Consider the following 17,120-nt stretch of genomic DNA (forward strand, 5'->3'; position numbering starts at 1 on the left):
AGGTTCTGCAATGTCGTAGACCGTCGTACCTGATGCCGCCGACACGTGTAGGTCCACCCACCGAGACCCGCCGGTTCCATCGCCACCGACGCCCGCAGGTTCCCGGTGCCTCCCCCACTTCTCGGCCGCAGCTCCTGTCTTCATTGTGCAGGTCTTCGTCCTCTCGCCACCACCTCGGTTTCCCCCGGTCGCTGCCGAGATGCCGACCCTGCTGGCCTCCGCCTCCCGCCCCGACGACGCGCAAATTCTCGCCGTCGGCCAAAGACCTCCAGTGCCACCGTTAACCAAAGACCTTCGACAATGCCACACTGACACCTAGTCAACATACAAACCCTACCACATGGCTCGAAAATAGCCCTTCGTATGCCACGACATCATGCCACATCGACCGTATGGTCTGTCCAGTCACAGAGCCATGCAGTCATCCATACAGTGCCACGTCATCCATACAGTCTGCACAGTCACCTGCATGGTCATACGGTCATCAAATTTAACATAGTGACTTGCTGACGTCAATGCCACATCAACACTTTTTGAAAAAAATTTGACCCCTCTCCATTGGGCTTTTCAGTTTTGCAGTCCAACTTTGAAAGGCCATATCTTGCTCATTTTTGCTCCTTTTTTGGTGCAATTTTTTTTGAAATGGGCTAAAATTTCATGATCTTCATAGTGGTATGGTCATTTTCTGATTTTGGTATACAGGTTTTTCGAAATTTTCAGATTCTCTCAGTTGTACCTATCCAATCCTCAATTTGGCAACTTCAAAGGCCTCGTTTGAGCTCATACGACCTCCTTTTCCGGTGCCATTTTTTTTTAAAGTGCTTATTTTTTTGTCTACTTTTAGAATCTATGGTCAGATTTCAGATTATTTGAGTGAAAATTGTATTTTCAGATATTGGTCTTATTTGGCCTATTAGGTACTTGTAAATTGCTTGGATCTTAGTAAGATCTCTTGCATTATCAGTTTGAGACTCTTTTGGCCTTATTGAGGCAATTGTAAAATTGTAAATCAGAAGTCCACTTTGCCATTTTTTGCAAGTGGCCCATTGTATACACACTACTTATAAAGTGCCAAAATCATCACATTTGGGGGGGGTTCTTTGATTGAGTGAATTTGGGGGGGTGTCTTGTGTGATTGTGCCTCTCTTTGTGCTCTTTCCATTCTTGTTGCAATGAGTCCTAACAAATTTCCACCTTTAACTCCACATAATTATGCATCATGGAAAATTTAAGTATGGAGTAAACTAATGGAAAAGGGTCTCACACACTACATAGATGGAACAATAACAGCACCGCCTGATCCTAAGGCTGATCCAAATGCTCAATTACAATGGCTCACAAAGAATTGCATGGCTCTTGGAACCTTACGCAAGTATGTATCAGATGACCTCATTTTTCACATTGAGAAGTGTAAAACAATCAAAGAGGCTTGGGATATGTTTTAGAAATTGTATGGACAAGTTGATGAAATCAGAGGCTATCAGATTGACAATGAGCTCACCAACTTAGATCCCAAGAGTTTTGATACAATCCAAGATTATGTCACCAAAGCAAATGAGCTAAGAGCAAAGCTAAAGGATTGTGGAATTGACAAAAAGGATGCTCAATTGATATTCAACTTGTTGGATAAGCTTGCACCAGAATATGCAGCATTTGTGTCTAGCTTCCAAACTCATCATTTGATAGTGGGAAGTTCTTATGTTATGCCTTCATTTGATGCCTTCACAGAAATGTTGATATTGGAACAAACTAAGTTGTTGAACATGGGGTTTCTCAAGTCTTCAAAGTCCAAGGCTTTGGTAGCAAATCAAGGAAATCAAGGAAGTCAAGGCAAAGATTCCAACAAGAAGAAGAAGCAATCTAAGTCTAAACCACACCAGGAAAAGGGACAATCATCCTCTCCATCACAAGGTGATTTTTCATCCTCTTCCAAGAAGGGGACACCACCTAAGAAGGATAAACCAACTTGTGCATATTGCAAAAAGTATGGTCATGATGAGCATCGATGCCACACAAAACAAATTGATGAGTTAACCAATCTTCTCAAGAAAAACAACATCAACTTGCCATCTGCCTACACAAAGAAGGATTCATCTCCTTCTTCTTCCTCACAATCTAAGGGAAAAGGGAAAGCATTTGTGGCTAAAACAGGTTCTTCACAACAATGGATACTTGACTTGGGTGCCTCATATCACATGGGTTCTACAAAGGAGCAGTTTTCTTCATTGGAGCCATCTAAGGTACCTCACATTTACATAGGTGATGACACACAAGTAGAGATTGAAGGGAAAGGTTTAGTTGACATGGATGATGGAACATTTGAGAATGTTCTCTATCTTCCTAACTTGTCTACTAACCTTCTCTCCATCTACCAAATCACTCACTATGGGAATGGAAAAAAGGTTGAGTTTACACCAGATTCAATTGTGGTAAAGGAACTTGATGATGATGCCTTGGTAGCAGTGGGACAAGTCAATGACAACTCCAGGCTTTATTCATTCTCCCACTTTGTGCCAAGTTCACCTTCTAGGGCCTTGCTTACTCATTCAAATTCAGAAAGTAAGCTATGGCATGAGCGGTTTGGTCACCTCAACTACCACTATCTTCAGCAGCTAAACACTAAAGACATGGTCACAGGTCTACCTCGAATCAGTTTTTCAGAGGGTGTATGTTCAGGTTGTTCCATGGGCAAGCATCTCGAAGAGAAGTTTGATAAAGGGAAAACTTGGAGAGCTTTAGAAGTTCTTCAACTTGTTCACAGTGATGTAGCAGGTCCATTTCCAGCACCTTCATTCAGTAAGGCCCGCTATGTTCTTACCTTCATTGATGACTACTCCCGCTTCACTTGGGTCTACTTTCTCATTCATAAGAGTGAAGTATTTGACAGATTTCAAGACTTCAAGACTCGTGTGGAGAAGCAATCAGGGAAAGTGGTCAAGATTCTTCACATAGATAATGGCAGGGAATATGTGAAAAAGAGATTTGAAGATTTTTGTACATTTGAGGGGATTGATCTTCAACATTTTGTTGCATACACTCCACAGCAGAATGGGGTTGCAGAACGCAAGAATAGAACTCTCAAAGAAATGGCTAGCTGTATGATACATGCACGTTCTCTTGATCCCGCCTTTTGGGCAGAAGCTATCAGTTGTGCCACACACATCCAGAACTGGGTTCCTCACAAAGCTTTGCAAGGTATTACTCCTTTTGAAGCTTGGGCTGGTAGGAAACCGATTGTGAGACATTTCAGAGTCTTTGGGTGTCCAGCATGGCTCGCATACCTCCATAGAAATGCAAGGCATTGGAACCATAGAGTCGGCCTTGCCTATTTGTCGGATATCCTGAGGGTGTTAAGGCATACAGATTGATGGATCCAGAGACACATGAGGTATGCATTGAGAGGAGTGTTCACTTTGAGGAAAGCTCTCCTAGCTTAGCCTCTCTACCTCCTCCACCTTCCTCCATTGTGGATAGTGATGTTAGTGATTCAGATGATGAGACTCCCTCAACTCCGACTCACAGGGTTACACCTCCGCAGGGTCCACTTGCAGTTGAGGAGCCTTGTTCTCCACCTCCACCTAGACCTCGTTGGGCTCGACAAACACTTGAGTCCACGGGTTCTCTTGTTGGGGATCCTTCAGATACATAGAGAACTCGATCACAACATCAAGATCTTCCACATGCATTCATTGCTACCACTTCTGATCCATAGACATTTAGGGAAGCATCAGGGGTTCCTGAGTGGGACCAAGCTATGGAGGAAGAGTATAGTTCCTTGATGAGGAACAACACATGGGATCTAGTCCATCTCCCTAAGGGGAGAAAGATGGTTTGATGTAAGTGGATCTATCGGACCAAGTTTACAATGGATGGTAGTGTGGATAAGTATAAGGCTCAGCTTGTTGCAAAAGGTTTCTCGCAGGTTGCAGGTGTTGACTATATTGAGACCTTTGCACCCGTAGCCAAGATGAACTCCATTCATTTGACACTTGCTATTGCTACAGCTCATGGTTGGGCTGTACATTAGATGGATGTGAAGAGTGCTTTTCTTCATGGTGATCTTGATGAGGAGATTTATATGGAGCAGCCACAGGGTTTCATCCAAGATACTTCCTTGGTTTGCAGACTAAGGAAATCTCTCTATGGCCTTAAGCAGGCCCCCAGGGCTTTGTACGCCAAGATGGATTCCTTTCTTCTCTCTGCAGGTTTCACCAGGTGTCATTCCGATCTGAATGTCTACATTTTGCGACAGGATGACTCTCACTTGATACTTGTGCTCTATGTTGATGACTTGATCATTATAGGGAGTACTTCATCCATCATTAGCAGGGTCAAATCTGCTTTGTATGACAGATTTTCTATGACTGACTTGGGTCTTTTGCACTACTTTCTCGGGATAGAGATTTCACAGTCACCTTCCGGGATTACTCTATCGCAGCCCAAGTATGCTCTTGATCTACTTGCACGCTTTCATATGGTTGATTGTAGGCCTGCCCTGACTCCCTTTCTTTCAAGAGTTAAGCTTGAGGCTCTGTGTTCTTCTCCACTAGTCGATGCCACTTTGTATCGTCAGCTTGTGGGTAGTCTCATCTACTTGACTCATACATGCCCTGATATTTCATTTGCAGTTGGCATGGTTTCCCACTTCATGCAGGATCAACATGAGCTTCATTGGAAAGCCGCCAAACGCATCCTTCATTACATCCAGGGTACACATCACTATGGGATTCACTATGCAGTAGGCACAGGACTTCGCTTGGTTGGTTACATAGACTCCGATTGGGCTGACGATCTAGTTGATCGTAAGTCTACTTCTGGTTACAGTTTTCACCTTGGTTTGGGCCCCATTTGTTGGCAGAGCAAGAAGCAACATGTTATTTCTCTCTCTTCAACTGAGGCTGAGTATCAAGGCGCTGTTAACGCAGCGACTGAGACCATTTGGCTCCAACAGATCCTCACAGAGTTTGGATTCACTACTCCACGACCGACAATCCTACATTGCGACAATCAGAGTGCTATTGCCATTTCGAAGAACCCGGTCCAGCACCAGCAGACCAAACACATCAAGATTCATATGCACTGTATCCGAGAGCTCATCCAGGAGCAGGTCATTGATTTGCAGTATTGTCCTACAGCAGAGCAGGTTGCTGACATATTCACCAAACCTTTCATCGAGAGTAAGTTCCAGCATTTGCAAGCTCTCTTGGGGGTGCGGGATGTGTCATTAGGGGGGGTCAGCTGACTTCTCCTTCCTCTCTTATGGGGGGGACTTTTTCCTCTTTGAGGTTTTGTCCTTCTTCTTTGAGAGTCTTTTGTACATTCATCTCTCTTTTGGGGGGGAGTTTTTTTTCCACTGGTTTTTCTCCCTTTCTTCGTTTGTGAGAGATTGCATTGCATAGTTTTTCTTGCATTTGCATATTGTACATGGGTACCTATCATGGCCTAGTAGTCGGGACCCATCTTACATTGTTGACTTAAGTCCTTATTTCCCTAAGTTGCACTTAAGGGGGGGTGTTGGTGTAAATAAATATTCATTATGGATATTATTACACTTACTTCAGTTAACTTAGGATAATGCATCTCTTCGTAGTTTGGATTTGAGACACTTAGGGAAGTGTGCACTTAGGGATAGAGCTTGTGGGAGAAATTCCACCTTTTGTGGTCTTATTTTGTTGTTACACTCCACATTCAGTGGGTCATCCACCTCTTGTCGAATATTATATTATTTCTCCTACCTACCCTTGTTTCTCATTGAGCCACATGTCATATTTGTGTGCTCATACATCCATATGGCCTTGCCTATATAAGCAGGCCTCTATTCATTGTATTGGTTAATCCAGTTGATCATTTTGCATATTGATGAGAATACAGTTTGTTCTTGTCATCTTATTGTCTCTTTTATGCTTTTCATTTGCCCTTGATCTTAGCAAAATCCTACAGTTCAAACTTTCAAGTACCCTCTTGGACATCCCCTACCTGCCAGTCACAAAGAAGTCATTATTTTTCAAATTATGTGAAAGATGACATAAAATCCTTTTGCAGAGATAATTTTAACATCCTCTTCTCCAAAATGACCAATTTTTATGGCCAAACTCCATGTCGGCTCAGAGATTTTAATTGTTTAATTTTTGGGTTACCCATATGCCCAAACAATTAAATCTCAAGTCTTATGTCTCATATGCAAAAATTATTTCTGGGTTATGCTCCACTAAGACCATTTATTCTATAGTTAAAATTTCATAAGAAACAGAGCTCCTAGTAAAAAGTTATGCAGGTTTTTCTATGGCAGCCCAAAAGAACAATTGTCGTTGAATTTGAACCTTGAACCTTTTCAAAAAGTTCAAAGTTCAGGTTCAAGTTCAAAGTTTGAATTCAACTGGAGCGAGCTTTGTAATTTTTGGTCATTGAACTTGAACTATTTTGGTTCAAGCCCGCAGGTTCAAGCACGCAGGTTCAAAAAGTTTAAAGTTCAAATTTCGGGCTTTGTAATTTTCGGTCATTGAACTTGAACTATTGAACCTCGCAGGTTCAAGGTTCAAAGTTCAAAGTTCGCAGGTTCGGAATGTGGATTTTTCTAAGACAGAAAAATAAGTCTCGGTGCGGGGGGCATATCTTTCAATTGCACCGTTGGATCGGGTTGAAATATTGACAGGTTTTAGAAAACCTAGTTTTCTAAATCCTCACTAATGCGATTGGACAAATATTATCATGTTCCAAAGTTATTGATCTCTGAGTATGAGTCTATAAAAATTTCTAAAAAAAATATTATTATGAGAAGCTCACGTTTGAAATGGAGATATAAAATAAATGACCACCTGTCAACACATAATTAGATGTGTTTAAATTACATTCTCTTCAAATATTTTTTAGAAAGGAATGGTGGATAAAAGATTTGAAGCAAAATTAAAAAGAATTGTTGGAAGAAGATAGAAGATAAAGGAAAAGATTAATTAATAATCTTTTCAAGAATCAGTTATTGATAACTGAAATTCTCAGCTATATATATGTAATGAAAGAAAAGAGTTTGGGTTCTTCTTTTCTTTTCTTTCTCTTTCTGCTGTAAAAAAAAAAGGGGCAACATTATTTTCTGGACTGCACAGTTTTGTTTTTCAGAAGTGTTGAGTCTGTGAGCTCACATTTTTGGGCATTGATAAAATGAAGAAGATTTTGTTTATCTATGGATTTGTCAATATTTTTTTTTTTATTACAATGAACTTTGTTTCTCCTGTGATTACCTTTCATTACCTTTTCTGTTACATTAAACTATGTATGCATTTAATTTTGAAACTTTGATTTCAGAAATAATTTGTATTTGGAAAGAAATTTGTTGTTAACTCTTTGTCTGGGTATTTTGATCCCCCTTGTCCTTTGAGGCATGAGAGAGACTTGATCAACATCCAAAGCATTTTGATCTATTGGAAAGGGTATTTTCATGGGTGTGGATAATTAAAACTATGTTTTACTTACCTTCGTTCACTGCATTATAAATTTGTTCTTCACATCTACTTTCATGGTTATGGTTAGATGTCAGTCTTCCTTTATTGCTTTCTGGTTAAAAGCATATTCAGAAAATATACATTTTTATCCAATGAAGGGAGTTGTACCTTCATATCAAAATTCAGAGAGCACTTGCACTCACCATTGCAAGTGACTCAACTGTTGGTTCTAGTTTTTGTCTTTCAATTTGGGCATTCGGGAGTCATTTTTGAAAGGTATTTAAGAAGGACAAATCTGTTTACCAACACGGTGTCAGAGTCAGATGAAGTGCCTATCGGTGAGACATGAGCTACCGGTTCCAATCGTTCTAACTCACTGGTAGTAATCCCACTTAAGTTTATTACATATTCTTTGATCTCCTTAGCCTTTTTAGAAGCATCTTTTGATAAGCTTTTCTCTTTTCTTCCTTTCCTTTTGCAGGTTTACATCACTTTCTATAGTTTCAGCATTTCCAAAGAATTCCTCAGAAGGTTCCATAGGGGCATCAAGAAGAGTTTTGGCATAAGCTTCCAAAACATTTAATTCAACTTCATAGCCTGTCTCAGTTACCTAGATAGTCCTAGGAGAGACAACCTCCATCCAAGTTTCATCTCGTTTGATAGAAAAGAAAATTTGTTTGTCATACTTATCAACTATGCTCTGTGGTATCCTCTCTCTTGCCTTCATTTTAGTTGAAAATCCTCACAGTACTTATCAACAATGTTATTACTGTCAGAGCCAATACCGGTAATACCATCTAAGATCTTCCTACTAACAGGTATATCAAAAGCAAAATCCTTATGTCCAGTACTGGGTATCTCCTTAGTGAAATACAGTATTAAGCATACCGGTAGATTCCCAAATCGGAATGTTCCCTTCTTATCTCCTTTGATCTTCTTCAAATTATCAATCAACTCATCCTTAAGCCATTCACATACATCAATATTTGCATTATTCTTGATCATATCATATACACTGTGAATACACAAGCTAGAAACAGAGTTTAGCCTATTTGCATGAGTGACTTGGTATCCAAGAATTATACTGACAAATTTGACATTGGCATCAGTAATATCATTCACCCTAAGAGATCGGTTGTCATAGGTTGATCCGGTTAAGTCCATTACTCCCCTATTAGATATCTTTTTCCTCTTATCAGGTCTAGTACCGGTGGAAGGTAAACCAGTGACAGCCTTGATGGCTTCCTTAGAAATATTGAAGACCGAATCTAACCACATGAATTCACCATGAACCCTGCTTAAAACAAGTCTTATAATTTTGTCTGGAAATTCAGGGATATTCAGAATATCTACAAAACCTAAATCTTCCACTATCTTATGTTCTAGTTTCACAACTCCTTGACCATCAGTTATCACATTATTAAACATGGCTTTCAGATCATCAGACCCTAAGTTCTCTATGTTGCAATGGATGTAAATTCTGGCATCCTCCGCAAATTCTACTCCCTTCAAGATTTTAGAAAATGCTCTAGTTGAATCATCTTGTCTAGCTATCTCCAAAATGATCTTAAATACTAGTCTAGGGTGTTTCACGTTTTCTACAACTGTAGGGTTTGCAACAAATTCAGGTGCAGAAGAAGAAGACTCCATTGAAAGATAAATACCTTTGACATAAATCCTTTGGATGCCTCTAAAAAATCTTCACTGCTTCGCCTTCAAATGCCTCCGCTCAATTTTGCGCTCTTTGAGTGTTTGAATGCCTTGTGAATTTGAAATGATGATTTCCCAATATTTTATAACAAAGTATTCTCCAACAACCATATTTAATGCATGTCGGTTAAGTGAAAACCTAACATATCTATCGGTAAAGAAGAAATAAAACTTCTTACCATCAACTGAGGCTAAAATGCATGATTTTCAGTCTACTGCCATACTCTCTAAGGATTGCTCCTTAGTTAGATGAAGAATATCCTACCGGTGGAGGGTTACTCTATTCTACTGGTGTAGAGATAGATTCATCAACTCTCTGATCTTTCTTCATGATCCATTGTTTTGAAAAATATTGCCTTATTTCATTTACTTTCTCTTTTCCCTTATTGTTAGATCCATTATTGTTTGCCAGTGTAGCTTTGGTTCTACAAAATTTTGCAATATGCCCAATCTTGTTACATGCATAACAAGTCACATTATTCCTCTATATAGCCTTTCCATATCCTTGATTGGTGTGAGTTCTGCATTGATTAGATAAATGTCCAAATCTACCACAAACATAGCATTTCACATTCATTCTACAATTTTTTGAGTTATGACCAATTTTATTGCATTTTGAACATTGACCGATGGGAACATTTGTATTCTGATAATTTATAAATCTGCATTGATTTGCTCTATGACCAAATTTGTTGCAATTAAAACATTTCCCACTAAATTTGTAAGCATTAGGTTGCCTTACTAGTTCGCTGTGATCTTGATTATTTGCAATACCAAAACTTTCTCCATGTTCAAATCCAAGTCCAATTGTGTGTCCATCAAGTTTCTGACTTTTCAGCATTTCATCAAGTCTTTCTGAACTTTTCTTGAATTTGTCTTTGTATTCATTTGCAATGTCCAACTCGCTTTCCAAGGTTCTAACTTGTCTCATAAGTTCTTCCTTATCATGTTGCATGTGAATCAAATCAGTCTTAAGCATATCATTATCATACTTAAGCCTTATATATTCATTTGAACTTTCATTAAGTCTTCTGGTCATATCTTCCTCATTCTTCTTTCTATCTTCAATGCCCTTACATAGCCTCATAGTTAAATCTTGCATCTCATTATTCATGTTACTGTTCTCTATCCTCAATTTATCTACAATATCTCTGAGAGATCCTTTTTCTTCATCATCTTAATTCTACAATTGCACATGTGGTTCTTTTCTTTTATTCTTTGCAATAACTAGGTTATCTTGAAGTGCTTTGATAAATTCCCAAGCAGTTTTGAGTTCATCTTCTAGTTTGATATTTTTTCAATTTCTCTGCATCAAAATCTTCAAGAGCTTCTCAAGTTTTTCATAGTTACCGGTTGTAGAATCTTCCTCAAGCTATTAGTATTTTGCAAAAAGAGGACTAGGCTCTGATACCAATTGTTAGATTCAATGATAGTCCCAAAGACATTGAGAGGGGGGATGAATCAATGTCTAACCAGTTAGCAGAATATTCAAACTTATTTAATAATTTGCAACTCAGAATAATGTACCGGTAAACAATTAATCATGCAGCAAATAGAAATAATAGAGACAGCATAAGAACACACCATAACACAAGATGTTTTGGTAAGGAAACCCGGTGTGGGAAAAACCTCAGTGTGATTTATGACCCACAATATTTACTCACTGGCCTATGAATAAATATTACTTATAATAGGGGTCTGCACATGCAGGAAGGCCAACAACCTAGAGCTCACTACTCAATTAGAAAAGGTAGTCACACTCACTTATAGGATTGGATGATTAAATCCAATTACAATGTACTACTCAGAATAGAATCTATAATGCTTGATTCAGTACCAGTTAATTTCAATCAAATACCATAACCAAAACCTTGCCGGTGAATAGAATTCACTTTGTCTGATTTTGTCCTTCTTCGCTCACAAAATCATTACATGAAAATGCATATACATACATGATCTATAAGACTTCATACATATATGAGTCTATACAATACATCATGTCGGCTCACAAAAGATAATTACATTACAATACAAATTACATAATCAAAACTTTATCCCATGTTGGCCTGAGTGTTGATATGTGTCGTTGTTGGTGTGAACAAGATTGCCAATCACTTGAACTTGCTTTCCTGTCGGTGGCGATGGATAATGTCTGTGATGTTGGTGATCCTATAGAACATGTTACCAGCTCGTTGCCATCAATGACAACATCAACCATTCTCATATGAGTGTAGAATACCAACAGTGCCACTACCATTGGTGGGGATGGCATGGGTACTAATACTAGTTGTATTGAATAAGCACAACAACAATATATCTCTCACAAGAGGCCAATATTAGTAGATACTATATAGAATCTTAGTGATCAAGGCATTGTGAAGAAGCAAAAGGTTATGATAACAATGGTGAGTACAACTCCAACTATATCAATTGCCCCTACAAATCTATTGTTTGTAGCTTCAGAATAAACCCCTCAAAAGGGTCTAAAAACTCCACTTGCAAGTTTCAGTGGGGCAAGATTAGGAATGGTTGTTGCTACTCCTCAAAATGCATTAGTTAGAACCACATGCATAGGTGGAGGTGTGCACATCACTTCTGTTAGGATTCCTAAAGATACTGAGAGGGGGGTGAATCAGTATCTAACCGGTTAATGGATTTTCTTAGCTTATTAAATGAAAAGCATTCCAAAACTATGTACCGGTAAACTAAAATTAATGCAGTAAATAAGAGCAATAAACACAACATAGAATGCACACCATAACACAATATTTTTGGCGAGGAAACCTGGTGTGGGAAAAACCTCGGTGGGATTTGTGACCCACAATATTTGCTCACTGGCCAATAAGTGAATATTACTAACAAAACGGGGGCCAGCACATGCAGGAAGGCCAAGTGCCTAGAGCTCACTGCTCAATTACAAAAGAAGTCACACTGACTTAGAAAAATGGATTATACAAATCCAAGATGGTGTACTGCTACAAAAGGACATCTGCTATGCCAAATCCGATACCGGTTTAAGCTCTGCAATAATCATAAACCTTACTTTACAAATTTGCCTGAATATTTGCACATAATATCCATCACATATCCTATCATAAATGTTCTACAAGATCTCATACTTATATATGATCCTTATTGCAATATGCTTTGTCGACTTTCAAAAAGATATTACAATTAATTATATTTGACAATAAATAAAATCCTGTCGGCTAGGGCACCAGCAATCATCTTTTCGGTGCCATGAATTGTATGTCGGTGTAGAGTCTGTCGGTGTTGGTACCTGTCGGTATCATATGATTGTAAGATTGCCATCAATGAAAATACCTTCAATCACCTACAATTTCTCATTGGAGTGTGCATTTGCCAACAATCTCCCCCTCTGGCATTGATGGCAACACTCATGAGAAAAAGCCAAAAAGTATATCCACAAAAGTGTTGTCCAAAATTTGTCTTTACCAAAAACTGTCTGCTTCAAAATTGAGTGCTCCCCTTGAGCTGATGATCTCATCCGTTATCCTTTTCTCATCCTCAACTACTACCCCTTTGGCATCAATGACAAATGTTGTCATTCAATGTCAATTGAGTGGAGTTCCTGTCTAGTTCCCTGTAACCGGTGGGTTACAATCTAATAGATGTCCGCTAATGCAAAATTTAAATTGTTGCTAAACCTCACACTATCCTTCATTGCAGCTTTTGTTCTCTGAATTGTACCGGTGAGTGTGTGCATTTTCTCTTTCGATGTCTTAAGTCTTGGAACCAAAGCCTCAGAAATCTCTTTTCTCAAGGAGATGAGGTTATCTATTTTGGGACCTAGTTTGCACTTCAAATCCTTTGCCTTAGATTTTATTCTTTCTTTATCTTTTTTCCAGTTTTTCAATTTTCTCCTCAAAAACTATAATTTCCTATTCAACTATGGATAAGTAATCTGACGATCCTAGTTTGGGACCTAGTTTGCACTTCAAATCCTTTGCCTTAGATTTTATTCTTTCTTTATCTTTTTTCCAGTTTTTCAATTTTCTCCTCAAAAACTGCAATTTCCTATTCAACTATGGATAATTAATCTGACGATCCTATTAAGTTATCAACAATATCATTTATTTCCTTCTATGCTTTGTTGATCTTTGTATCAATGTCCTTTGTCAAAATGTTAGTTTTACATGTATCTCTATACAATTTCTTGAAATCCAAAATTGTTTTGCCAAGTTCCAGTAATGATGTAGCTATATTTGCTTTATTCTTCTTGACTGTTTCCTCAAAGAATTATTCTTTTTTCTTATTCATTTTCTCTCTGAATGTGTCTTTATTTATCCGATCTAGTTTTATTAAGTTGTCGGTTATATACTTAGACAATGTGTCTAATTGGCTCAAATAATCTTTATTTTCTATGTTACACTTTGGAGCTATCATCTTAAAAATTGGTAAAGTGTCATCTATATCCTTATAGGCTTGTGCATCACACTCTGTGATTTTCTTTATAGAATCTAATTGTAACTCTATTACATTTGTTGGCCTAAATTCAGTCATGGATGTTCCGGATGACTGTCTAATTGTTTTTACAATCTGTAATCCGTCGGTGGTAGTGATAGCCTTGCTTTCCTCTTTTTCTGGAGGATCAGTTTGATTTTGTATTTCTACTACCAAAGGCTTAGGCTTGTCAGATGTGGTCGGTGGCACTGTCTGTGAAGGAGCTTGTTTCTATGCCTATTTCTCTGTGTTTTTCTCAGTGTGAACTTGTTGTTCAATCGATTTCTCAGTGCCCTCTCCTGATGGTATCTCTGTTTGTGCCTCTGAAGATTTTACTGTGTTGTCCACTACCAGTTTTTCTTTGTTTACCTCTGTACTATCTACTGTTGGTGACTCAATAGGTTTTCCAGTTTTAGTAGTTGTTGGTGGCTTAGTAGATGCATCAGTATGCACACTTGTGGTTTCTGCCTTTATTGTGTCCAGGGGTTCATTTAATTTTTCATTTTGTTGTTCTGCCCCAATTCCAATATTTCCTACCGATGGCTCAGTTGCCACATCTCTTTTGTCATTTGTTTCCTTATCTACCACAATATTCACTTCCTGTGTGTCAATGTTCATTGTGTATAACACCTCATAATCAGGGTTAGTATCTTCATGTGGTGTTTCCATACTCTCTATTGTCAATCATGTGTCAACTGTTTGTACCGGTGGAGTATCTGAAGGAGGTGGGAGCAAGTTATCTGTTATCTTTAGGCTTGGAGGTCCACCTACTTAACCTTTCCCCTTATCCTTATCTTTTTGGTAGACTTTGAGAGTCTTTGGTCTTTTGAGCTCTTCTTGTTTTTCTTTCTCAACAAATAATATATCCCACTGATCTACAGTTTCTTTAGATATTTCATTTACTCTGCCTACCATTAGAGCTACATGTCGGTGACTAGTTGAAAATACTATCCAATTGGCCTCACTGATTAATTCATCTATCTCTTATGTAGAGTTCACTAGGTGAACTGCAAGTAGTTTCTCTATTTTTATCTTTTTGTCTAATTCAACAATACCTACCCTTCTAGCTTCTAATCTTCTGTACAAGTCATTTGGTATGTCATCTATAATCTCCAACAGAAATTTCTTATAGATGTCTAAGTGTAAGATTACACTATTTTCTATGCTCTATTTATCATCATTTGAAAGTGTATTATACAACTTGCTAATATTTTTTAATTTTCCATCCTTAGTTATTTCATTCGGAAGTTTGTCTAGTGGAGCAATAACCTGTTTTTCTTTTCTTTTCTTAGGTGTTAATTTCTTAGTCATAGGCCTAACTGCCTGTTACTTTTGTCTTGTCCTTCTAGGTGTAGGTGAAAGTATCGGTGAGGGTTTTCTTTTTCTTTCTACCCTTTTGAACTCAGTTGGTATATCACTGTCAGAAGAAGTTGCAATCGGTGAAAGATGAGCTTCTGGTTGTAGTCCTTCCAACTCACTCTCCTTAATACCAGTTTTGTGTAATACATCTTCTTTTATTGTTTTTGCCTGTCTTGTTCCCTTCCTCACTATCTATCAGTTTTCTTGATTTTTTTCTCAAATTGGATTTTGCTTTCTATTGTCTCTGCATTGCTAAAAACTTTCTCAGTTGGTTCTTTAGGTGCTTCTAAGAAGGATGTTGCATAGGTTTCAACTATGTTGTCATCAGCCTCATATCCCATCTCAGTGACCCAAACAGTCCTAGGGACAACTGCCTCCATCCAAATTTCATCTTTCTTGATCACAAAGCATATCTCTTTTTGATACTTATCAACAATTGTTTGAGATAGCCTTATTCTTGTCTTCATTTTTGCCTTCAAAGTTTGAAAATGTTCATTTATGTTTTTCTCCCTATCATCTCCCATGTTGTTCAGTATGTCTAACAGTTGTTTTCCTACTGGTATATCAAAACCAAAGTCATTCCTACCAATACTGGGTACTTCCTTAGTAATGTATAGCATTAAACATACAAGCAGGTTGCCAAATCTGAAAGTTCCTTTCTTATCACCTTTGATTTTTTTCAAATTATCTATCAGTTCATCTTTTAGCCATTCACATACATCAATTCGTGCATTGTTATTCACCATGTCATATGCACTTTTGATACATAAGCTGGATACTGAGTTTAGTCTATTTGCATGTGTATCCTTATAGCCAAGAATCATGCTGACAAATTTAACATTGATGTCCTTCACATCATTGGCTCTTAGGGATCTCTTATCAAATGTTACACCGATTAGGGTCATCACAGTGTCATTTGGAACCTTCTTAGTTTTATCAGACCTGTTACCAGTGGAAGGTAAGCCTATCACTACCCTAACTACCTCTTTGATAATCTTATGGATCGAATCCAACCAAAAGAACTCCCCATGTACTTTGCTTAGCACAACCCTTATCACATCCTTAGGAAAATCAGGGATATTGAGAATGTCCACAAAGCCTAGGGTTTCCACTATCTTGTGTTCTTGTTTAACATTTCCATTTTTATCACAAATTATAGTCCTGTACATGTTCTTAATTTCATCATCTCCTAGTTCCTCAATATGACAATGTATATACATTCTAGGGTCTTCTGCATAAACTACTCCCTTAGGTATTTTTGAAAATGCTCCTAGGGTGTCATCTTTTTTCGCAATTTCAGGAATAAGTTTGAACATGGGTCTAGGGCACTTAATAACCTCAATCACAGTAGGGTTTGCAATAAATTCAGGTGTAGAGGAAGAAGCCATTGTTATAAATACCTTACTCTGCCTTTAGGATGATTTGCTTGGATGATTTACTTCACTTTTCATTGTGGATGCCTTCACTTGGGATTTTTGCGCTCTCTGGAGATTTGAATGCTCGGTGAATGAAAAATGAGCCAAAACACTTGCTTTATAATGTTATTTCTTTCAATTACCATATTTAATGCCTACCGGTTAAGTCAAACTTAACTCATCTACCGATAAAGAAGTAATCCAACTTCTCACCATCAACTGAGGGTAAATTAGCATGTTTTATAGTTTATCAACCATACCCCCAAATGGTTTTTCTTCAGTTAGATGAAGAATCTCCTATCGGTGGATTGATACTCTGTTCTACCGGTGAAGGAATAGATTCACTAACATTCTGATTTGACTTCCTAATCCATTATTTTGAGAATTCTTGCTTTACTTCATCAACCTTCTCTTTACCTTTCAAGTTGGGTCCTTTGTTATTTGCTGGTGATGCCTTACTTCTACAAAAAATTTCAATATGTCCAATCTTGTTACAAGCATAACAAGTCACATTGTTTTTCTGAATTGCTTTTCCATATCCTATGCCAGTATGTGTTCTGCATTGATTAGATAAGTGTCCAAATCTTCCACAAATATAACATCTTACATTCATTCTGTAATTTTCTGAGTTATGACCAATTTTGTTACATTTAGAACATTGACTGTTGGGTGCATTATTGTTCTGATAGTTTCTAGATCTACACTAATTTTCTCTATGACCATACTTGTTACAGTT

The sequence above is a fragment of the Cryptomeria japonica genome, chromosome 1 (genome assembly GCF_030272615.1).
Source record: "Cryptomeria japonica chromosome 1, Sugi_1.0, whole genome shotgun sequence".
Lineage (NCBI taxonomy): Eukaryota > Viridiplantae > Streptophyta > Pinopsida > Cupressales > Cupressaceae > Cryptomeria > Cryptomeria japonica.